This window comes from Triticum aestivum, chromosome 6B (genome assembly GCF_018294505.1).
Source record: "Triticum aestivum cultivar Chinese Spring chromosome 6B, IWGSC CS RefSeq v2.1, whole genome shotgun sequence".
Taxonomy (NCBI): Eukaryota; Viridiplantae; Streptophyta; class Magnoliopsida; order Poales; family Poaceae; genus Triticum; species Triticum aestivum.
Window position 1 is genome coordinate 316,113,319 of NC_057810.1, and position 25,698 is coordinate 316,139,016.

Here is a 25,698-nt window from a genome sequence, read left to right on the forward strand (position 1 = left end):
TCTCCTGAGGTCTACACCGGGTGGAGCCACGAGCTCTCTCTTTCTTTCCCGCATGATCCGCTCGCGCGTTAAAAGGGGGGCTCCTGAGCATCGTGACTTAGGAGCTCTTACTGGCTCTCTAGCCCTCACCCCCTGGCCTTGTCCACGGCATCGCAACCTGGCATACCAGCGGTGGCTGAGCTTGCCCGAGGGCCGGGACCTAAGGACGTAGGCACGAAGGAGAGTGAGGGGAAGAGAGGGGAAACTCGCGAGGGCCTAACCCAGCTACATGCCAGCTGCCGACGCACAAGTCTGGCGCCTTGCGAAGGAACGGCTCCGTGCTTTTGAGATAAGTTTCGCGCCTGGAACAGCTAATCAACGCGACCCTAAATCTCCACCTGATGCGGCTCTATGACGGTAACATTGCCTTCCTTTCTCATCTTTCGACGGCTGCTTGGGCGCTAAGGGGGACCTCCTGAGCATCGCGCCTCAGGGGCTCTTATTGGACCTCGGGCCGCTCACCTCCTGGCCTTGACCATGGCATCGCAACCTGGCATACCAGTGACGGCTGAAGCCTGCCTGGGGACCAGGACCCGTCAGCATAGAGCACCAAGTCATCGCAGGGTTAGAAAGGAGGAACCAAGCCGGGACAGGGCAAGCACTTTCACCGCTTCATAATAAGGATAATATCAACAAAAGGCATTGCAGACCCTTTACATGCCCCCACGGGGTTTTTTTTCAATTCCTCACAGGGAACAAAAGGCGCAAATCCTAAGGAGGCCATACTACGGGTGCCTCCGTGGCCGATGCCATCATCAATAGTGGGCCACGGGACGCCGGCGCCAACCCCATCCAGATAAGCCGCACCGGCGGCCTGATGCAGCGGCCTTGCTCTGGGCACGACACGAGCTCGGGGGCATGTAGCTGTTGTCGCTCGTCTCCAGAGTCACGAAGAGCTCGGGAGAGTCGCTGGACTCCCAGGCATCTTCACTGCTGCCAGAGGAGCCGTCGGGGAAGCGCGCGACAGGCCTAGCCCTTGCCACGTCGATGTCCTGGCCGCTTCCTCTGGGGCAGCACTCCAGCCGGCGGCCTTCTGCATCGAAGACCTTGAAGAGCATCAAGGAGGCATCATCGTATTCAAAATGAATCACGAGGGCACCTCCTGTCCCTCAGACCCGGGCGATCTCGCCCCAGCCTCGGGTCATGTACACCTTGCCCAGAGCAACGACTTCAACCTCCGATCCGACCGCCGGGGTACCGCAGTCGGTGTGCTGCGGCCAAAGTTCGAGAGGCCACCTCGGCGGCATCTCGAAGGCGAAGAATGGAGGGACGCGGATCCAGGAGCTTGGAGGCATCGCAGCGTGGAGAACGAGCTCGCGAGAGGAGTCCGCGGCGTGGACTCCAGGAGCAACGGCGTGCACCGCCAAGGTTCATCGGCCTCGCCTACGGGGCGGATGGAGTCGCTCGTCGTCCCTTTCTCCAGGGCCCTCGGCCCAGGCGTACAGGGGTAGCGGAAACCCAGGAGGCGTCCGCTCATACCAAGGCCTCGACATCTCCAGTCTTGCAACCTCGTTGCGGCAGCCAAGGACAGGTCATTTCTTCAGCGGGAGCGGGTTAGTCCCCTCCCGGGGAGCCTTTCCTTTCTCTTCGGCCAAGAACCAGCGGATCGGTGCCATTGGCGTCAAGAATGGAGGAGGAGCAAGGGAGAAGAAGCAGGCGGAGCAAAAAAGAGATGGACAACGGGGGCTCGCGCCTCTTCGTACTTATAGTCCATAGGAGGCCAACCGTCGGCCACCACGATCGCAGGTAATCATGACTCTTTTTGCATGCAGCAGGGACTCGTTAAGTCGGGCAGTTGCCGAGGCAGCATGGGGAAGCAGAGACACCCACGTCTAATCAACCGCCACATGGCGACCAAGGCCGCAGGATGTTGGGGCCCGCGGTGCTCCGCACTTGCCCTTTGGATTCGCTGCTAAGCCAAGTCTGAGCGCGCCTTGGGCCCGGGGGCTACAGTCGGCGTTCTAGGAACGGGGGCCCCAGACTTGCCTTCCTACGTGTAACGCCCTGGATGTAACCTTCCATATTTGTAACTCCAACTCTTGCCATTTCCGGCTATGTGATATATTTTTTCTCCGTGGTTGGGTTTTTGTCTTTTGTTTTGCATTTTGTTCATGTCATGCATCTCATCTCATAGCATCATGCGCATTGCATCGGCATTGTTTTCTTAAAACTTGCATCCGCTCATAGTTGCCGCTCCTCGCTTCTCTCCCTTACCTTCATTGACCGATCTGAGTCCAACCGGGTTTTCGACTCCCTCTTGTCTAACTGTTTGACCCCTCTACTCTTTACTCAAACCCCTCGCACGCGTCCGAAAGTTGTCCCGAACCCGACCCGCACGGTCATGACCGATGGGTCCGGATCATCCCCTAGCATCTATAAAACATCCCCGTTTTCTTAATTGGACATCCTAACCTATAGTTTCTCAGTCGTCCGATTTAATCGCAAGGCCTGAACCTAATCCTATTGTCCTATATATAGACCAACCCCACCCAAATCAGACCAAACCCTATTTTCTAGGGATCCTCCCCTGTCCCATCCATCTCACCGCCGCCGCCACTGTTCTCTCGGGATCCATCCCGAGCCAACCACCGTCCCTCCTGCCCGATCCATCCAACCAGCGCTCTCCACTACTCCTCCTCGATCTAGGTGCCCGCACCCCCGATCCAAACTCCCTCTCGATATCTCCCCGCCAACTAGTGCCTCCCTGGATCCCGTCGTCTTCGCGTGCCATGCCGGAGTTCCACCTTGCCGGAGCACAGGACCTCCTCTGCCGCCGGTGAGATGCCCTGCTGCTGCTCGTCCGTTTTCCCTGCACCTCCCGTGCCTCACATCTCCCTCTCGACTTCCTAATGCAGTGCCATGGATGGCTGCAGCCCAAGCTCGCGTCCGACCTCTTGGATCCGCCTTTGCTCCGCCTCAAGCCGTGCCCTCGCCGGGCCTCTCGCGCGCCCGAGCTCCACCTTGCGAGCCTGCCTCCTCGTCCTCGTGGCCGAAGCAGCCGACCAGGAGGCCTTTCACCTAAGCCTCCTCGCTCTCCTCATCGACCCAGGGAAAGGAGCTCCTCCCGAAGCCCTTTTCGTCATCGCCGTTTGGCGCCATCGGTGAGTCGTCCACAAGGCCATGCCCCTCCTCCCCCTATGCCTGGTGTTTTGCTCCACTCTTGCCGCCCTAGTTTCCGTCATACCGGTGTTATGTTCCTTGATTTTGCGTTCCTTACGCGGTTGGGTGATTTATGGGACCCCCTTGACAGTTCGATTTGAATAAAACTCCTCCAGCAAGGCCCAACCTTGGTCATACCGCTGGAGCTCTCTCTCTTCTCTCGTATCACATCTCTCTCTGCTGTTTATTTGCTTTGTGCACAGGAGCAACCCCGGCGCAATGGCCGCCTGAGTTCTTCCACGCCGTCCAGCGCCTCCCTCCGCATCCCTGCAGTCCCGCGCCACCGATGCTTCCTGTCGAGCGAGCAGAGGACCGCACCCGCTTCCTCTTTAGTGCCTCCCCGCTGTCCAGAGCGAGCAAGAGGAGCTCGCCCAGTCCAGCCGCGCATTGACCGCACTGGCCAGCTGCGTGGGCTGCCAGCCGCGCAAGGCCCAGCGCCCCTTCTAGCCTCCCTCTCCACCGAGCTGCCCCATGAGGCCTGGTGAGCTTCAGATCCAGCGTCCTCACCGTGTGCACTGTTGGGCCAGCTAGATTCGGCCCGTAGTGTTTTTTTCCGCTGCTGTTAATTTGTCTAATTATTCAGAGTTGTTGTTTTATAGAAAAACCCTCATAATCATGCATTTAATAACTCCACAACCGTGCATCGGATTTAAATAATCTATATATGTAAAATGCTTAGTTTTTCATCTAGTTTCATAATCTGCTACTTTCATCCATGTTTAAAATGTTTAAAATGTTGTTTGTGTTTATTTGCATAAATGACATGCTAAAATGATTTATTTCATCACTAAATAACCGTAGCTCGGTTTTAAATAAACTTCATATGTAAATGGGGTGGAAAAATGCATAGATTAACTTGTTGCACTTTATTTTCCTGTTTAACAACATTAAAATATGTTTTAGGGCAGAATAGTACCAAATTCGAAATATGGACATGAGGATTTTCCGGAATTAATGTTTGTTGTTCCGGCCTCATTTAAACTTGCCTAGATAGTTAGTTTACTTATGTTTCACCCCTTGTCATGTTTAATAACATTTGATGTTGTTGGGTACATAAACAAGAGCGAACTAAATAAATGGATGTGGTGTTTCGTCGATATGCAACTCGTTGTATATTGAGCTCCACTTAACTTGTAGTATCGTTTGTTGCACTTTGCCATGCCATGCCTCATTAAACTGGACATGCATCATACTTGGTTGTGCATCGTGCCATGCTTATGTGATGGTTGTTTACCATGTTGTTTGCTTCTTTCTGGTTTGCTTCTCTTGTTAGCTTCGGTTTCGTTCTGGAGTTGTGAGGATTCGTTCGATTACATCCGTTTGTCTTCTTCTTGGAGTCGTTCTTCTTCCTTGCGGGATCTCAGGCAAGATGACCATACCCTCGATACCACTTCTATCTTTGCTTTGCTAGTTGTTTGCTCTATCGCTATGGTTACGCTACCTACCACTTGTTTATCATGCCTCCCATATTGCCATGTCAAGCCTCTAACCCACCATTCCTAGCAAACCGTTGTTTGGCTATGTTACCGCTTTTTCTCAGTCCCTCTTATAGCGTTGCTAGTTGCAAGTGAAGATGAAGTTTGTTCCTTGTTGGAACATGGATATTTTGGGATATCACAATATCTCTTATTTAATTAATGCACCTATATACTTGGTAATGGGTGGAAGGCTCGGCCTTATGCCTGGTGTTTTGTTCCACTCTTGCCGCCCTAGTTTCCGTCATACCGGTGTTATGTTCCTTGATTTTGCGTTCGTTACGCGGTTGGGTGATTTATGGGACCCCCTTGATAGTTCAATTTGAATAAAACTCCTCCAGCAAGGCCCAACCTTCGTTTTACCATTTGCCACCTAAGCCTTTTTCCCTTGGGTTTTCGCGAGCCCGAGGGTCATCTTTATTTTAACCCCCCCCCCCCCCCCCCCAGGCCAGTGCTCCTCTGAGTGTTGGTCCGAACTAGAGCCACTTGTAGCGCCAACTCGGGGAAACTTGAGGTCTAGTTTTAGTTGTATGTAGTGTTCATCCAGTGTGCCCTGAGAACGAGATATGTGCAGCTCCTATCGGGATTTGTCAGCACATCGGGCGGCTTTGCTGGACTTGTTTTACCATTGTCGAAATGTCTTGTAAACCGAGATTCCGAGACTGATCGGGTCTCCTGGGAGAAGGACTATCCTTCATTGACCATGAGAGCTTGTGATGGGCTAAGTTGGGACACCCCTGCAGGGTATTATCTTTTGAAAGCCATGCCCGTGGTTATGTGGCACACGGGAATTTGTTAACATCCGGTTGTAGAGAACTTGACACTTGACTTAATTAAAAAGCATCAACCGCGTGTGTAGCCGTGATGGTATCTTTTCGGTGGAGTCCGGGAAGTGAACACGGTTTGGGTTATGTATGAACGTAAGTAGTTTCAGGATCACTTCTTGATCACTTCTATCTTCTCAACCGATGTGTTACCTCTCTTCTTGCTCTTACTTGCGTATGTTAGCCACCATATATGATTAGTGCTTGCTGCAGCCCCAGCACCTTACCCTTTTCCTACCCATGAGCGTAAATAGTCTTGATCTCGCGGGTGTGAGATTGCTGAGTCCTCGTGACTCATAGATTCTACCAAAACAGTTGCAGGTGCCGAGGATACCAGTGCAGGTGATGCAACCGAGCTCAGATGGGAGCTCAACGAAGATCTTGGTCGTTGCTATGTTTTGTTTCATGTTGCTCAGTAGTGGAGCCCAGTTGGGACGATCGGGGATCTAGCAGTTGGGTTATCTTCTTTTCTTTTGGCTTCATCCGTAGTCGGACTATGTGTGTTCTCTGAATGATGGATGAATTATATGTTCATTATGTGAAGTGGCAATTGTAAGCCAACTCTTTATCCCATTCTTGTTCATTACATGGGATTGTGTGAAGATGACCCTTCTTGCGACAAAACCACCATGCGGTTATGCCTCTAAGTCGTGCCCCGACACGTGAGAGATATAGCCGCATCGTGGGTGTTACAAGTTGGTAATCAGAGCCATCCCCAACTTAGGAGCCCCCCTGCTTGATCGAATCGCTGGCGTTGTTGAGTCTAGAACAAAAAAAATTGAGTCTTAGGATTATATATATCGGAGAGTAGGATTCTTTTTACTCCTCAGTCCCTTCGTCGCTCTGGTGAGGTCTCCTGACGTAGATGTTTTGTCTTTCCTCTCCTCAAATTTCACTAAAAAAAATTAGGATCACGCGGGTATCTTGGGATCGTTTCGATATTCTTGTGACGAGAACATTGTTCTTGGTGCCTCCTGACATTTAGGGGTTGTGGCAGTGTCCTGGGGAGTTGAGCTCCGAGGTGTTGTCGTCACAATTTTATCGTTGCAGTTCTGGAATACCTGAGTTTCGCCGACATCAAAAATCTCTTTTATGCAGCTAGTGGTAAGATAACCTCGATGCCACCCAGTACTGGGGAATTCGGGAGTATTGCCATAGCTCATATAACAGATGCTTTTTGAAGGTTGAGGTACATGATTTACGGAGTTTTCTTGGTTATTTGTTGACGGATGGATACAGCTTGGATGTAGGTATTGTTAGTTTGGGTGAGATATTTATTACTTCCCCTGTATCCCCAACACTAGATTGCATAACCAGAAAGTTTCGGGAGTTTATAGGTGAGAATTCAAGTAGCTCCTAGAATATCTTTCCGACAGATGCATGATATGTGATTGGGTAAATCTCTATCATATGTATTTGTTCCGGCTTATTCTGCAAGCCAAATCCTTTGTTTTGCTTTATTTGTGGTATTTGAGTTGCTTCAATGTCAAGTGTTGATTCCATACCTTTCCTAAGCGGTGTTCTCATATTCCTATGTGAATACTAATACTTCTTGTTTACCGAGTTTGTCATCCCAATTCTATTTCCAACCGGTGCGCTTCTCTTCGAGATGATCCCATCATTCTCCCCATCCGCAAGATCATTTCTAAGTTTTATCAACGGTGTTTCTTCCATCCATCCCAAGTTGCCTTTGTTTCTGCCCTCCCACCCTTTTCTTCAAGGACTCATATATTTTAATCAAGTATCCATTTATTCATGTGAAGTCTCTTCACTCTTTTTCAATGTTCTGATCCGGTGATCCCTCGTGAAGATGCTCACGAGCTTCAAGTTCATCATTCTTCATTATCGTATTCTTTTCCGGTGGATTTAACTCAAGCTTTCGGTGTTGATCATATTCCTTTCCTTCTTGCAAATGTTTTTCCATGCCGGTGCACCTGTTAATTGTTTACCTCTCTCTATTCTTATCCGGAGTGCTCAAGATATCTCAGAAGATTCATGTTTCCATTCTTAATCCGTTCAAGTTATTTTGAGGTTGATATCTCGTTCAAGCCATTTAAATCAACCGGTGCAATCTCTCCTTAAGCTTCAACGGTGTTTCTTTTTAGTGGGCCTTAACCCACAGGTCTTTTTCCAGGATCTTATCCGACTCTCCTAATTTCCCAGAGCTATTCCCAAATTCATTTCAAAGTTTGATGTAAGAATGAAATATCATCAGTCAAATTTCTTTCTCCAAGATCTTTCAAATTCTTTCGTTGTTGGTTCAATCTTTCTAATTTTCATTCTGGAGTGTCTCAACAATTCATGGGGGTGTTTCTCGTTGTCATTCTCTGATTTTGAAGACCGAAGAAGAGTTCCTCTTAAATCCTTACCCGTTCTTCCAGAGATTCATGGTTCTAGCTTTATGCCATCATCTCATAATTGTTTTTGATTGTGACAATTCTTTTCTTACCATCCGAAGCATTTCATGAGTTGTTTCCATTTCTTTCCTCCGAAGGCCATCATGTCATAATTCTTCATTCTCAGCATGTAGCTATCGTTCTCCAAATCTTACCGGTGCATCGTTCAAATACCCTCTAATCAGTTCATGATCTCTCCGTTCTCATGGATCTAAGTCCCCTCAAGTATCTTCATTCGTTTTCCAACTCTTCCCGGTGAATTGTGCCTTTGCTACGTTCATTTTCAATTTTTACGGTGGTTCGTTCAATATTTCACTTCCTTCGTTATCATATCAATTCATTCGTTGTTTCCAAATCCCACCGGTGGTTCCATCAATACCTTCTCAAGTTTGCGCTATATCTCTTTTAATCCTTTCTACGGGAATAAGTAGTATGACAAATCCATTGCTTGTCATCAATTTAATTTGATGAAGGATAAGCATACAATAAATCTTATTCTTATTTCCTCGAGGTGATTCAATTCTTTTATTTCTGGAGTTCCAAATTTTCTCGGTTATATCGTCGCAAAGCTCCATCTAAATCATTGCAAGGCTTCACCTTGTTCTTTCAACTTCTCTTCCTTTCTATCATTCTTTTATTACCAGAGTTCTTCATTGAGGTTCTACATGGTGCTTCATCAAGGATTTAATTCATTCTTGAATTGTTAATCAAGATTCTTGTTGGAGGAGTTCAAGCATTCTTCATCTTACATTCCGAAGTGCAATTCCTTCTATATTATCTTTTGAGGCGGTGTTATGTCATTCTTGATAATTTCCCTTCAAGTTTTACGATTCACAAGTTGTCAAGAATGAGATATTTTAAAAAACCATCATTTTTCTCTTCGATCATGAGATCTTTTCAACCCAGCAATTTCTTTGTTGGAGTATCTTGGGTTATATTTCACCTAAAGCCTTCCATTGGGAATGTTGCTATTTGTGGTGCTTATCAATGATCCAAGCTTTCTCCATATCCTTCTCGGTGAAAGAGGTTTTTCATCTCTTCGTTGATCTCAAGCAAGCAATTGTTTCCATTAGTAGCCGGTTGTCACCTCATAATTTTGAGATGTTTTCCATAAGCCCACAACAAGCTTGTGCTTTTCGTTGTTGATATTCCAACAAGTCTGTTAAATCCTACTTTGTAAGGATGCTTTCCAAGTTCATTTGTGGAAAAAGTTGTCATTTTCTTCTCTGTCCCTTTATCCCAACAATCTAGCTTCTATTCTTTCGTTTCAGAGGCATTGTGATGTTGCTCTCTTCACCCATCACCTCGTTTTGTCAAGATCACGTTATTTTCTTGCTCATCCATTTAACCGGAGTGTTGTGTTCTCATTCAAGTTCTTTCATCTTATCAAGTCATGCGTCTCTTTCAACCGGAGTGTTGTCCGATTTTGATCTTGCCTTGTTCCTTGTTTATCTCGTTTCAACCAGAGTGGTTCCAATTCCTTCTTGTCCATTGTACTCGTCATTCATAGCTTTGCAACCTCCAACGTTCACATGGTGTTCCTTCTTTCTATTCTCTACCGCGGTGCTCTAAATTGTGTTCAACTCTGTTGTGTTCTCTCTTTCAACTTTTCAACCTCTCAAGGTTCTTTGGTTTCACTCATTTGTCGGAGAAGCAACTTAGTTTTACCTCTTCTATTCGTCTTCCGTTTCTCTCCGGTGCCATCCTAGATCTCGGGACGAGATCCTCTTGTAGTGGTGGAGTGTTGTAACGCCCTGGATGTAACCTTCCATATTTGTAACTCCAACTCTTGCCATTTCCGGCTATGTGATATATTTTTTCTCCGTGGTTGGGTTTTTGTCTTTCGTTTTGCATTTTGTTCATGTCATGCATCTCATCTCATAGCATCATGCGCATTGCATCGGCATTGTTTTATTAAAACTTGCATCCGCTCGTAGTTGCCGCTCCTCGCTTCTCTCCCTTACCTTCGGTGACCGATCCGAGTCCAACCGGGTTTTCGACTCCCTCTTGTCTGACCGTTTGACCCCTCTACTCTTCACTCCAACCCCTCGCGCACGTCCGAAAGTTGTCCCGAACCCAACCCGCACGGTCATGACCGATGGGTCCGGATCATCCCCTAACATCTATAAAACATCCCCATTTTCTTAATTGGACGTCGTAACCTATAGTTTCTCAGCCGTCCGATTTAATCGCAAGGCCCGAACCTAATCCTATTGTCCTATATATAGACCAACCCCACCCAAATCAGACCAAACCCTATTTTCTAGGGATCCTCCCCTGTCCCATCCATCTCACCGCCGCCGCCACTGTTCTCTCGGGATCCATCCTGAGCCAACTACCGTCCCTCCTGCCCGAACCATCCAACCAGCTCTCTCCACTGCTCCTCCTCGATCTAGGTGCCCGCGCCCCCGATCCAATCTCCCTCTTGATCTCTCCCTGCCAACTAGTGCCTCCCCTGGATCCCGTCATCTTCGCGTGCCACGCCGGAGTTCCACCTCGCCGGAGCACAGGACCTCCTCTGCCGCCGATGAGATGCCCTGCTGCTGCTCCTTCGTTTTTCCTGCACCTCCCGTGCATCACATCTCCCTCTCGACCTCCTAATGCAGTGCCATGGATGGCTACAGCCCAAGCTCGCGTCCGACCTCTTGGATCCGCCTTTGCTCCGCCTCAAGCCGCGTCCTCGCCGGGCCTCTCGCGCGCCCGAGCTCCACCTTGCATGCCCGCCTCCTCGTCCTTGTGGCCGAAGCAGCCGAATAGGAGGCCTTGCGCCTGAGCCTCCTCGCTCTCCTCATCGACCCAGGGAGAGGAGCTCCTACCGAAGCCCTTTCCGTCATCGCCGTTCGGCGCTGTCTGTGAGTCGTCCACCAGGCCATGCCCCTGCTCCCCTCCCTGTTCTCTTTCTTCGTTGGAGCTCTCTCTCTTCTCTCGTCTCACATCTCTCTCTACCCTCTATTTGCTTTGTGCACAGGAGCAACCCCGGCGCCATGGCCGCCCGAGTTCTTCCACGCCGTCCAGCGCCTTCCTCCGCGTCGCTACAGTCCCGCGCCATCGCTGCTTCCTGTCGAGCGAGCAGAGGCCCGTGCCCGCTTCCGCTTCAGTGCCTCCCCGCTGTCTAGAGTGAGCGAGAGGAGCTCGCCTGGTCCAGCCGCGTGTTGACCGCGCTGGCCAGCTGCGTGGGTTGCCAGCCGCGTAAGGCCCAGCGCCCCTTCCAGCCTCCCTCTCCACCGAGCCGGCCCATGAGGCCTGGTGAGCTTCAGATCCAGCGTCCTCACCGTGTGCACTGTTGGGCCAGCTAGATTCGGCCCGTAGTGTTTTTATTCCGCTGCTGCGAATTTTTCTAATTATCCAGAGTTGTTGTTTTACAGAAAAACCCTCATGATCATGCATTTAATAACTCCACAACCGTGCATCGGATTAAAATAATTTATATATGTAAAATTCTTAGTTTTTCATCTAGTTTCATAATCTGCTAGTTTCATCCATGTTTAAACTGTTTAAAATGCTGTTTGTGTTCATTTGCATAAATGACATGCTAAAATGATTTATTTCATAACTAGATAACCGTAGCTCGGTTTTAAATAAACTTAATATGTAAATGGGGTGGAAAAAATGCATAGATTAACTTGTCGCACTTCATTTTCTTGTTTAAAAATATTAAAATATGTTTTAGGGAAAAATAGTACCAAATTCGAAATATGGACATGAGGATTTTCCGGAATTGATGTTTGTTGTTCCGGCCTCATCTAAACTTGCCTAGATAGTTAGTTTACTTATGTTTCACCCCTTTCCATGTTTAATAACATTTAATGTTGTTGGGTACATAAACGAGAGCGAACTAAATAAATGGATGTGGTGTTTCGTCGAAATGCAACTTGTTGCATATTAGGCTCCACTTAACTTGTAGTATCGTTTGTTGCACTTTGTCATGCCATGCCTCATTAAACCAGACATGCATCATACTTGGTTGTGCATCGTGCCATGCTTATGTGATGGTTGTTTACCATGTTGTTTGCTTCTTTCTGGTTTTCTTCTCTCGTTAGCTTCGGTTTCGTTCCGGAGTTGTGAGGATTCGTTCCACTACATCCGTTTGTCTTCTTCTTGGACTCGTTCTTCTTCCTTGCGGGATCTTAGGCAAGATGACCATACCCTCGATACCACTTCTATCTTTGCTTTGCTAGTTGTTCGCTCTATATCTATGGTTGCGCTACCTACCACTTGTTTATCATGCCTCCATATTGCCATGTCAAGCCTCTAACCCACCATTCCAAGCAAACCGTTGTTTTCCTATGTTACCGCTTTTGCTCAGCCCCTCTTATAGCATTGCTAGTTGCAGGTGAAGATGAAGTTTGTTCCTTGTTGGAACATGGATATTTTGGGATATGACAATATCTCTTATTTAATTAATGCACCTATATACTTGGTAATGGGTGGAAGGCTCGGCCTTATGCCTGGTGTTTTGTTCCACTCTTGCCGCCCTAGTTTCCGTCATACCGTTGTTATGTTCCTTGATTTTGTGTTCCTACGCGGTTGGGTGATTTATGGGACCCCCTTGACAGTTTGCTTTGAATAAAACTCCTCCAGCAAGGTCCAACCTTGGTTTTACCATTTGCCACATAAGCCTTTTCCCTTGGGTTTTTGTGAGCCCAAGGGTCATCTTTATTTTAACCCCCCCCCCCGGGCCAGTGCTCCTCTGAGTGTTGGTCTAAACTAGAGCCACTTCCAGCGCCACCTCAGGGAAACTTGAGGTCTGGTTTTAGTTGTACATAGTGTTCATCCGGTGTGCCCTGAGAACGAGATATGTGCAGCTCCTATCAGGATTTGTCAGGACATCGGGCGGCTTTGCTGGTCTTGTTTTACCATTGTCAAAATGTCTTGTAAACCGGGATTCTGAGACTGATCGGGTCTTCCTGGAAGAAGGAATATCCTTTGTTGACCGTGAGATCTTGTGATGGGCTAAGTTGGGACAACCCTACAGGGTATTATATTTCGAAAGCCATTCCCATGGTTATGTGGCAGACGGGAATTTGTTAACGCCCGGTTGTAGAGAACTTGACACTTGACTTAATTAAAATGCATCAACCGCGTGTGTAGCCGTGACGGTCTATTTTCGGCGGAGTCCGGGAAATGAACGTAAGTAGTTTCAGGATCATTTCTTAATCACTTCTAGCTTCTCGACCAATGTGTTGCCTCTCTTCTCGCTCTTACTTGCGTATGTTAGCCACCATATATGCTTAGTGCTTGCTATAGCTCCACCACCTAACCCTTTTCCTACCCATGAGCTTAAATAGTCTTGATCTCGCGGGTGTGAGATTGCTGAGTCCTCGTGACTCATAGATTATACCAAAATTGTTGCAGGTGCCGAGGATACCAGTGCAGGTGATGCAACCAAGCTCAGATAGGAGCTCAACGATGATCTTTGTCATTGCTATGTTTCATTTCATGTTGATCAGTAGTGGAGCCCAATTGGGACGATCGAGGATCTAGCAGTTGGGTTATCTTCTTTTCTTTTGGCTTCGTCCATAGTCGGACTATGTATGTGCTCTGAATGATGGATGAATTATATGTTCATTATGTGAAGTGGCGATTGTAAGCCAACTCTTTATCCCATTCTTGTTCATTACATGGGATTGTGTGAAGATGACCCTTCTTGCGACAAAACCACCATGTGGTTATGCCTCTAAGTCGTGCCCCGACACGTGAGAGATATAGCCGCATCGTGGGTGTTACACTGCGGCCTGCGGCGTGGCTCAAGCAGTGGCCCAGTACAACCCGTCTTCATCGACCCAAGTTCAAGACCCTCGCGAGGGGCCAAGCTTCATGGGGCGGACGACGCAAGGCTTCCTCAGGGGCGGCCTCACCAGGCAGGCTCGCAAGGAGGCGGAGATATCAAGGCAAAGGGTACCTCGCGAGGTGCTCGTGATGCAAGCCATGACGATCAAGACCAGGCGGGCGCCAGCCTGCGCAGTGTCCTCGTTTCCTCTTTGGTGCAAAGGGGGCAAGCGCAGGCACGGAGTACCGAGGCATCAAGCAAAGGTTTCCATATTGGTGCAACGAGACCAAGATCAGCAGAGCGGCAGGACGGAGGTCACCGTGGAGCCCAAGACGGCGTCAGCGCCAGTGCCTTGGGCAGTCGAAGACCACCTTTAGTTAGGATAGCTTGTACTAGCTGTCCCCTTTCAAAATGGCCGTTGTTGGCTCCCTTCCTGCTCATATTTGGGAAGAGGACCAGGGCCTCTATATATAGAGATAGCCACCACAGTAGAGAGGCATCTCGCCTACATATCATCTAGGGCCAACAGAGACGGATCAGTTCCTCTCCAAGCACACCACCACAAGAACACCTCTCGCGAGGCTGTTCTTCCTCTGTACTGTTCATCATCAGTCCAAGAGGCAATCCAGCACACCACACACAGCAGTAGGGTATTACACCACAACGGTGGCCCGAACCTGTATAAACCCCGTGTCTCTTGCGTTGTTCATCGTGCTAGCTTAGAATCGCGGTGAGGTTTCGGGGTGTGAATCGGTAGGGAGAAGATCTTCGTGTGCACCCCAGAGTTCGAACCTTGAGGGTTTTGCCGGAACCCGATATCTGACAAAGTCTCCTCGGATATCAGCGACGTAGTTTAGGTTTCCAAAACTGATCTAATGACCAGGGGCGTAGCTGTCGATCTGCTCCAGATGGCCAATCGAATTGGCACGCAGAGCAAAGCTGCCGAATATGATGATTTGGCTGGGGAGAAATGTCTCCCTCAGGGCGGTATTGTTGTGGATGGTTGATGGAGCCATCGAGCCTTCTGATGATGACACAGTTGAACTCTCAATGAAAGCACCAATGTCGGTGTCAAAACCGGCAGATCTCGGGTAGGGGGTCCCGAACTGTGCGTCTAAGGATTGACGGTAACTAGGAGGCAGGGGACACGATGTTTACCCAGGCTCGGGCCCTCTTAATGGAGGTAATGCCCTACTTCCTGCTTGACTGACTATGATGAATACAGGGGTTACAAGAGTTGATCTACCTTGAGATCATAATGGCTAAACCCTAGATGTCTAGCTTGTATGATTGTGATCTTGCCCTATGGACTGATCCCTCCAGTTTATATAGAGACCAGAGGGATCTATGGTTGTACAGAGTCGGTTACAGAAGAAGGAAAATACATCATCCGAACGCCAAGCTTTCCATCCATGCAGAGGAGAGTCCCATCCGGACACGGGGAGGTTCTTCTATCTTGTATCTTCATGGCCCATTAGTCCGGCCCATGTCACATAGCCTGGACGCTCGAGGATTCCTTAGTCCAGGACTCCCTCAGTCAGGCACCCCAAGTACCAGCAAGATCGCCAAGGCTGAGGCCCCCGATAAAGAGGTTGTCGTGTGTGTTGATTGCCGGGAAGTTGTGGCTTCCGAGAAGGCTGGGAAGGGCGATGGGCCGTACTACAAGATCCACCAGACCAAAGGTCACGACCTTTAGGAGTGCTATCAGGTTGAGCAATTGGTCAAGATACAGAGAGCATAGTATGAGAAGCGTGATAAGGAAAAGGGTCAGAATGTCGCTGACGGTAAGCGCCGAGGTGATGGAGCAAATTGCCTCGACAAACCCTTTCAGAACAAAGGAAAACCTGCCAGAGGCCCGGAGAAGGAAGCCTGTGATGATGAGAGTGATAAAGGGGATGAAGAGGAAACCAGTGAGCAAGAGTTTGGAAGGCCACGAACGCCCTGTGCATTGACGGGGGTGCATCTTTGCACACATCCCATCGCCAACTCAAGCGGTGGGTACGAGAAGTCAAAGCCGTGGAACCAGCGCTAGAGGCCCGCAAGCCGCTCAAATGGTCCCGTACACCCATCATCTTTGACGAAGAGGATCATCCTAGCCATACCACTGCGGTAGGATGCCTGCCTTTGTTGGTTTCTCCAACAATTCGCAACCTCAAGGTCACGAAGATGCTGGTGGACAGTGGGGCCGGACTGAATCTGATTTCCCCAGTAGTTATCAGCAGGCTTTAGATAGTAGAGGAAGAATTGGAGGTGGTTACTGACACGTTTCAAGGAGTTAATCCTAGAAGGAGTCATCCTAAGGGAAAGATCACGTTGCCAGTAACATTTGGGGGAGAACTAAACTACAAGACTGAGAGGATTGTGTTTGACGTAGCTGATCTCCCCCTGCTGTACAATGGGATCCTTGGACGCCCGACCTTGTCTAAATTCATGGCGGCATCCCACTATGCCTACAACACCCTAAAGATGCCTGGGCCACTAGGAGTCCTCACCATCCTGTCAGATAAGAAAGATGCCATCATTTGTGTGGACAAGATGTACTAGGACGCGGTAGCGGTAGTGGCAGCAAGGGCAGTAGTTTTGTTGTAGGGTGGAACCCTAAGTTGGATCTTTTCACACTTGGAGGGGAAAAAGGATGAGCACCAAGAAAGACAAAGAGGAAATCACTCCAACAATACCCAGTTACACATCCACTAGAATAGCAATACAAGATCCACAAGTTCACAAACACAATCAAATGAAAGATACAATGGATAAGTTCTTCCCACTCCTAGGAGATGAGGTCTTGATGATGGTAGTCTTCTCCAAGATGGAGGTCTTGATATCCACAAATGGATCCTCCAAAGAGGCCCTGATCACCAATGGAGGTAGTAGAAGGAGCAAAGCTCTCAAATTCTCATCTATGTCGTTGCTAACCCTAAACATGGTCCTAGATACGACTTATATAGCTTTGGGGCCGAAGGAGATGGAGAGGAGGGCGAAGGGGCAATCTCAGCCGGCCATCCTGGGAGGCCCGTGCACACGGGGTAAGTTGGGCCCGTGCGCATGGTACACGCCCGTGTGCACGGGGTGCTATAGCCGTAGCTCCTTGTGTAGTCCATGGGCACGGGGTCTCGGGGGCCCGTGCGCACGGGGTCGCCTGGGACTTCATGTCCAACTGCTGTTCTGCTTGTCCTCCCTCCTTGGTGACTTGGGTCACTTCTCCTTGGACTTGGGGGTGTTCCTCAGCTGCTTGGAAGGTTTCCTCTTCGTACCTAATGATGCATAGAGTATTTTGGTGAGGTAGCAACCAAGTTACACTTGTATCCATATGCATGTCAACTAGGAAGGAGTTCACCTCGGTTTCTATTGCACGTGCTCTAGCTCTTGTCATGGGTCCATGTGGGGCTTGTTGTGTTGGTGTAGAGTCCATGGGGATGATCAAAGCATGCTTGTATGTAGTATGTTGACACGAAGCGGGCTCGCATGATGTCCTTCATTTGTGTCCAAGATGTGATGGGTGGCTCGCCTTGCTCTTCCCGTCGCTCGATCACTTGTTCCCACCAAATGAGGACATAGTCTTGAAACTCGAGGGATGCCATGGTGATCTTCTTTTCTTTGTCGTAGTTGTGAAGACGAAATATCTTGTCGACTTTCAATGCCCATGATAGGTACTCCTCGGCATCGTTGCTTCCGAAGAACTTGGGCATGGTGAAATTGAGCTTGCCATAGCGTATTTCCTCATCATAGTGACGGTGTTGATGTCTCTCTTGTCGTGGAAGAGGATCTACACGTACTTGCTTCACTTGGTGTTGTTCTTGGCAAGGAGGATTCCCATTGTCTTGCTGCTCTTGTCAGACTTGGGGTTCTTGACGAGGAGCTTGAGGAACTTGTCGGTGTACTCTTGCTTGATAGTTCCTCTCTTGAATTTCTTCTCGAAGTGCTTCTTCTTTTTCTGTGTTCGTTGGTTACGGTCGGCAAAAGCGTGACTAGCGTCTTGGATGGCACATTGCGCCTCAAGTGCTTGAGCTTCATGTTGTTGTTGTAGACGGTCCGCCTCGACGTCTTGCTCGTCTTGGTGTTGGCGTGCTCTATTTTCCTCTCTATGGCGTTGGCATTGCCTTTCTTATGCAAGAAGTTGCTCTTGAGTATTGATGTTGTGAAGAAGATTGCGGTTAGCTTGACGGTCTTGGCACGCGGCTCGTTGAAGAGTGTTAGATGTTGGGGTACTTGAGCCAGAGATGGTGTCATCGGAGTGTCGACTCGAGCGGCTCCGTCTTGAGTAGAACGACGAGGTAGTAGAGCGATTGACCAACAAGGCACGAATCTCATCCATTCTTGCATTTCTCTCTTGTTTTTGCTCATCGAGCTTGTTGTCGAAGTAGTCTCTTGTACGTTGCTCGGAGAGGTGTAAGTCGGTGGCGAGATGGTCGATGTGGTCGCTCATTGCTTGTTGTTCTTGATGCAAAGCTCATTTTGCACCAAAGAGGTGTTGCTTGGTGACGTAGGAGGTCATGTCGTCATTTTGCTTGATGAAGAGTGGGTTGGTAGAAGAACTCGGCCTATCCATCATGTGAAAGTGGAGGTGAGTAGGAAAATGAGAGAACAAAACCAAAGTTACCTTTTCCGAAGAATGTCAATGTAACAAGTACGATCCCACATGATGCTATAATAGGAGAATTGGTACCGGGTATTGTTTCTCACACCTACAAGTAAATGGCTTATGGTGGAGCTCGGTTAGGAAGTGACACAAATAATTCAAGCAAATGTTAGTCAAGATGTTGATAAAGTTGAGAAGATTCACATATGGTAAATAAGACAAACAGATCAAACCCAAGGATAACACTAGGAACACACACATAGAAGATAGATGGGATCCGCACAACCAAGGGGTGAGCTCTAAGATGTGGAACCGCGAACAATGCTCTTGTTGTACGGATACAAGAGAGACGCTAGCTCGATTGCTCTAATGGGCTAGATATGCTAGTGCACCAACCTAATAGAGAAACGAGTCGTCTCACTATCCAAAGTATGCTTATGTATGTAGTGACCAAGATGAAGTAACTATGCTATGAAGCTTGATGCTATTGCTTATAAGCTATTTGCTTCTCTTCCCTTTTGCTTAAAATCTTTTTCTACTATGCCACAATGCTTGATATGAGAGCCACAATGAGAGATAACAAGTAGTATTTGCACAGGAGAGACGTAACACTAATGGTGCACTAAGGCGTGTCCCGACAATAGTCAACAAGCTGACGGGTAAGCTACGCAAAAGAGGCTCGAAGCTATCAAAGTGATGGCAAGGGTGGCACAAAGGTGTCGTCGAGGTTACCTTCCTTGCTTAAGGTTGGTATGAAGGTGACGTTGGTCGAAGACGATGTGGAGTCCGAGTCGATGGTCGAGTGGCGGTGATGATGAAGGCGAATCGCGCCTAAGTAGCCGAAACACCTTAGGACACGAGAGAAACCACGACCCAAAACTCAAACAACCACGTGAAATGGTGCGGAAGAACACACGTGGTGGTGATGAACCGAAACAAAAAATGGCCGAAAGTCCCTTGATAGTCCGTGTGCATGGGGTAAGTGAGGCCCATGTGCACGGGGTCCTCTGCAAGCGGCCGGACTGCTCCAGATCCGTGGTAATTTCCAAGTTTGTGGCCAAATTCAAAGGATGGGAGGGTGGGGAAGATGGTAGGGGGTAGATCCACTTGCCAAACACCAAATTCGTGGATCAAAACAACCTAATCTCACAAGATCAAACAAATTGCAAGAAAACATTTGGGGCTATTTTTGGTGGGGATTTTCGAATTAGGACGAAAAACAACAAAATCAAGCTAGAAACCTTGCTCATGATACCAAGATGTTGCAGGGTGGAACCGTAAGATGGATCTTTTCACACTTGGAGGGGAAAAGGATGAACACCAAGAAAAACAAAGAGGAAACCAGTCCAACAATACCCAATTACACATACACTAGAATAGCAACACAAGATCCACAAGTTCACAAACACAATCAATGGATAAGTTCTTTGGACTCCTAGGAGATGAGGTCTTGATGATGGTAGTCTTCTCCAAGATGGAGGTCTTGATATCCACAAGTGGATCTCCTCCAAAGAGGCCCTGATCTCCAATGGAGGTGGTAGAAGGAGAAAAGCTCTCAAATTCTCATCTACGTCTTTGCTAACCCTAAACATGGTCCTAGGTACGACTTATATAGCTTTGGGGTTGAAGGAGATGGAGAGGAGGGCGAAGGGGCAATCTTAGCAGGCCATCCTGGGAGGCCCGTCCACACGGGGTAAGTTGGGCCCGTGCGCACGGTGGTCCCATGCGCACGGTACACGCCCATGCGCACAGGGTGCTATAGCCGTAGCTCCCTGTGTAGCCATGGGCACGGGGTCTTGGCGGCTCATGCGCACGGGGTCGTCTGGGACTTCCTATCCAGCTGCTGTTCAGCTTGTTCTTCATCCTTGGTGAATTGGGTCACTTCTCCTTGGACTTGGGAGTGTTCCTCAGCTACTCCGAAGTGTTCCTCTTCATACCTAATGATGCATAGAGTATTTTGGTGAGGTAGCAACCAGGTTCCACTTGTATCCATATACATGTCAACTAGGAAGGAGTTCACCTCGATTTCCATTGCACGTGCTCTACTCTTGTCATGTGTGCAGGTGGGGCTTGATGTGTTGGTGTAGAGTGTCAGTGGAAAACGACACCTATGGGATCACTGGAATTTCTACTATGGTCAACGGACACGAGGTTGTGGAAAGAGCGGGTCTAGGAGTCAGCAGAAAGATCGTTTACCCAAGTTCGGGCCACGAGGATGAGTAATACCCCAGTCCTACTTTGGTGTATATTTGAGTGTTCTTGAGTTCTTGAACTAGCTACGGCACGTGACTTGTTCAAAGATCCGAATCCCCCTTAGTATGCCTCGAGCCTCCTTTTATAGGTTAAAGGGGTCGCCATAGTGGCACACAGGAGGTGGAAAGTATGTATAGTGTACAAGCTTATCCCCTGACATCACAGGACAAAATGCATTTAATGCGCTACTTAGGTGTCCTCTTGCTTTATCGGGGAAGGCAACGAAGCTCGTCTCGTTCGTCGCCGCTTCACCTTGCTTTAACACACGTCCAGGCCAACGAGGCGCGTAGTGCCATGTAGGCTGGCAGGCTGCTGAGCTGGTGCGGTGGCAGTGTCTTCACGAAGATCTGCATGCCACCACACAGGTGCTTGACTAGTTGGTCTAGAAGCCACACACTGCCACGTGGGTACTTGCTTAGTTGGTGGGTCGGCCGCTGAGCTCGGTCGATGACGGGGCGGCAAAGCCTTGCCGCGGTCTTGCTGATATTCCCGTCAAGGGTCTTGCTGGGGCCTTGTGAGAGCCCACGGCAAGAGTCTTGCAGGGGCTTCATGGATGTCTTCGGCAGGAGCCTTGTCGGGGCCTTGTGGGCATCCTCGGCAAAGGGGCCTTGCCAGTGTCTTGCCTTCTAGTTCTCATCTAGGCCTCAAAGGCCTTTTGTCTTCACAAAGATCTGCATATCACCAAGCAGGCGCCTCCTGAGCCTTGGTCCCAACGTTGTTGATGGCAGGCTCAAGGGTAGCGCGCTCTGCTGGCGCTGGGCAAGTTGCCTCGGCAAGGCTCTTACAGGGGTTGTGGAGGCTGCCCCGGCAAGGGTCTTGCCGGGGGAGTCTACCTCGCCCTCTTGCTTTTTGTGTCTCTGGTCTTGGCGTTGCTTTGATTGTCTTGCACCTTTGGCTTCCCTCCTCTGCCCTGCTAAGTGTGACCGCGGGCACGGCTCTGACTGCCCGTGCACAAGTAAAGGGGTACAAAAGAGAGACCCTACTTTTGTACACTGACAGGAGCCCCCGGGCTTGGGCCACACATAAGCGCGACGCGTTGTTGGGCTAGGCCCAGAACGGTGTGCGGGCAGGCAGGGAAATTTTTTACCGTGGTAACTTCTTCGTCCTCTGCGCTTCCCCATGACCCGCATCGAATGTGTGACGTGGGGTTGTGTGTGGGGTCACCACAGCATGCTTGCGTCACCCCACGGTTAATAGTAAAGAGGCGGTCCATGTCCTCCCCATAAAACAAAGGAAGTCGCAGGGGCGCGACTCATTTACTAAGTGAACTTGGGTCGTGGACATTATGGCACCCGCACCCCACGATCATGGGGCGTGAAACGGCCCTTCCACTTTCCATTTGAATCCTGGCTTGCCCGCCACGTGTCCTCCATGCCATGGGGAGGGCAGGCGATGGACACAAAGGGTACGGGCTTTAATGCCGGGGCGGGGGGCCGGGCGTCGGTGTCAAAACTGGCGGATCTTGGGTAGGGGGTCTTGAACTGTGCGTCTAAGGCTAATGGTAACAGGAGGCGGGGGACACAATGTTTACCCAGTTTCAGGCCCTCTCAATGGAGGTAATACCCTACTTCCTGCTTGATTGATCTTGATGATATGAGTATTACAAGAGTTGATCTACCACGAGATCGTAGAGACTAAACCCTAGAGGCTAGCCTATGATTATGATTGTTGTTGTAATACGGACTAAACCCTCCGGTTTATATAGACACCAGAGGGGGCTAGGGTTACACAGAGTCGGTTACAGAGAAGGAGATCTACATATCAAATTGCCAAGCTTGCCTTCCATGCAAAGGAGAGTCCCACCTGGACACGGGACGCAGTCTTCAATCTTGTATCTTCATAGTCCAACAGTCCAGTATAGGTACATAGTCCGGCTGTCCGAGGAACCCCTAATCCAGGACTCCCTCATTAGCCCCTGAACCATGCTTCAATGACGATGAGTCCTGGATGCAGATTGTCTTCAGCATTGCAAGGCGGGTTCTTTCTCCAAAATCCTTGAGTACCTGTTGTAACAAGCAGTGTCCGGCTTCCCATTAATGTTGCACTCCTCGGCTTCTGTGCCTTAATAATGGCAGTGTCCACGTGTCGAGCGAATGCGAGAAGTCGGAGCAGTTTTTCATTTGCCATCCTGACCATGTAAGTAAATCATCTATTAAAGAGATGGGGATCCTCAGATCCAAATCACACCTTCTTCCCTCAGCGAGTATCCATCAGAATGCGCCCGAAAAAAGCCATCCCATCATGGTCGGTCGCCGCAGCTCCTCCTCTCGCTCCCGTAGCGCTAAGCCAGGTGATTGGGAGAAGTGTTCTGTCCCCCACGGCCGATTGGTGGAGTTGCAGACCCAGCGGTTTCTCCCGCCTGCATATATGGTCCCCGTCCAAGCCGGACTAGCCACTTACAATGGCGGGGAGCAAGCAGAGAGTTTTCCCAACCCATCCAGGGGGAGCGGGTATCTCTTGTCCCTTACTTGCTGAGGGGCCTCGGATTTCCAATCCATCTGTTCCTCCGCGGGCTCCTGGAGTACTACGGCCTCCAACTGCATAACTTCACTCCTACCTCCATACTATACATCGCGGGCTACGTCGCCCTTTGCGAGCTATTTCTGGGTTGCGAAGCTCATTTCGAGCTACGGAAGAGGCTATTCGGCCTCGTCCCCCACACTCAGGAGGGATCAATATATAAAGTGGGCGGAGCCGAAATATGGCGTATCACCTAGACCGGATACCTGTCCAGTACTCCAAAGAAGACATCTGAAGACTGGCCTTTGGAGTGATTTTATATGGAGGGCGTCCCCCTTCCGGACCCTATTCGGATGGGCCTTCCTGAGTTTGGTAATGCCCCGCTGAAGAAATGCCACAGCTGGCGCCCCCGGAGCCCCCAGGAGGAAGATAACAGAGAGGTCCTTTACCTGATGGGCAGGATAAAAACGCTGGCCAAATCAGGACTGACAATAATCGAGGTTATGTCAATATGTATAAGGTCCGGACTCCGTCACCGCTCTGGCGAAAATACTGTCCGATTTGTACAAAGGAGAAGAAGAGGGGTTTATCCGTATTAAGCCATGGGATGGATTTTCCATGTACAACCCCCCAAGCTGGGTGAGCTGCTATCTTTTACTCCAGTCATTCCCACATTCTTCATCACAAATATTTACCTTGCTAATTCATAGCAGGAACTGCAAAAAGTTGTGAGGGAGGTCCATAGGCCGTCTCCACAGCCAGAGGACCCTGACCGGGCCCTCGACCCCGGACTCGAAGAAGATCCGGACGTATTTGTGGAGCTCGTCGACAGGATGTTCTATCAGCTAAGCTGTGATGGTGCCTTGGTGGCCATCATAGTTGATTACCCTGGCCTACTCCCTGCATCACATGTAAGTAAAACCGGAGCCCCAACTTCCGAGAAGGATCCCTTCTTTGCGCTTTACCCACCGCACATGTATTGCATCTTACAGGGAAGGCCATCGGGGCGCCATGCCGCACCCGCGGTGACTCACCAACAAGGGGCACCGAAGCCGGGTAGGCTTAAAAGGAAGGCGGTCAGGACCGAGACACCATCGCAGAGGTATGAAAAAACCTGCTCCATGATTATCGTCTTTAAAATATAATAATGTCCGTGGTTCCTAGCAGAAAAAACGCTTGCCGGACTGTGTCTAGGGAGCCTGCCGGCCACGCCTCCACCAGCCGGACTCAGGAGCGGAGGCTAACGCGGGGACAACACCAGACGGTCCTCCTACAGAGGATGCAGATAGAATGTCCGCTACGAATTCTGAAGTGGAGAGCGCCATGAATCACAGGCGTCGGCGGGCCATACTCCGTGACCCTAATTTCTCTGAAGAGGCGTTCAATGCCTTCAACTCAGGAGGCGCGTACATCCGAGCTGCTCAAGATGGTCTTGCTAGAGCCACGGACCAATATGTAAAGGATATACAGGTAAGAAAATTTGATAATTATGTATATCAATAGCCCCTGAGACTTGACACAGTTGGCACAACTGATTTAAGGATCATCGTATGCATAGGCTCTTACGGAGAAGAATACCCAGTTGTCTCAAGAGTTGGAGGAGTGCAAAGCCCAGCTACGGGCCGCAGTTGCCGGAATGGAGGAATCCAAGAAGGCCTCATCTGGTAATACTTGTCTTGATCGAAAAGAATGTAATGACATGTACCAGTTAGTATTCGTCATGCGTGCGAATCTAACAATAGATTCTGTAGACAATCCTGGAGGTAATCTGGAGATTGTGTCGGGGGATGAGCAACATGCGCAACATCAGTTAGAGGCTGGCGAGCGCGTGCTTACACGGGTTATTCGAGAGAAAAGTGATCTTCAGGATGCCCATACCCGGCTGGGTGTTGAACTAAAAGATGTTCGGGCCCAGCTTGCTGACTCTGTGAAGCAGAATAAGAGTCTTCGACGTGGTATTTTTAGTAAGTACTCGAACGAACCTTTATACATTTCGGCGAAGAAGCGGGCTAACAGAGTTATGTCTGTAGGTATGTTGACAGGTCGCCCCGAAGAGGAGATGTCCGGATCCGGAGGCGATCTTCTGCAAGAGCTCTCACAACTCCACGAACAAGTTCAGTAGGTGACGCAGGTTATTGCCCAGGCCTTGTGGCCCTCCGCCTCCCTGCCCAGAGGCATGGGGGAGCTTGTAGAGATGCTCAGGGGAGCGCGGCGGCGCTTCCGATTATGGAAGATATCAGCCTGTCGACAAGGTGCAAGGGAAGCCTGGGCCATGGTGAAGACGCGGTACACCAAGGTTGACCCGAATCACATGGCCGAGGTCGGACCTGTAGGGTCAGATGGTAAAGAGATCCCCGTTAGTCTCGTATATGACCAGGTAGGATTAGCCGCGAAGTATTCCCAATAGGATTGTAGGCTAGACAGCCTGTTGGATGGTATAGAAGAAGAATTTAGTCAGTCTAAGTGACTATGTACTTCAAATGACATATTTTGTCCCTAGCCGGATTGTAAATCATTTGTCATGGCGGACCTTTTCGCTTCAACCTATGGACCCGACAGTCCGGAGTGTATCCGAATACCCGCTTAGTTATGTAAAAACTGGGGTATGCGTGGAAACCAGGCGTAGGGGTCATAAGTGCTTGAACAGACAAGTACCCAACTAGCTATGTTATATTACATGGTTAGTAAGAAACATCTTCCAAGGAGAATAGTTTCGCTAAGGGTTCCTTTCCCTGGGCATGCA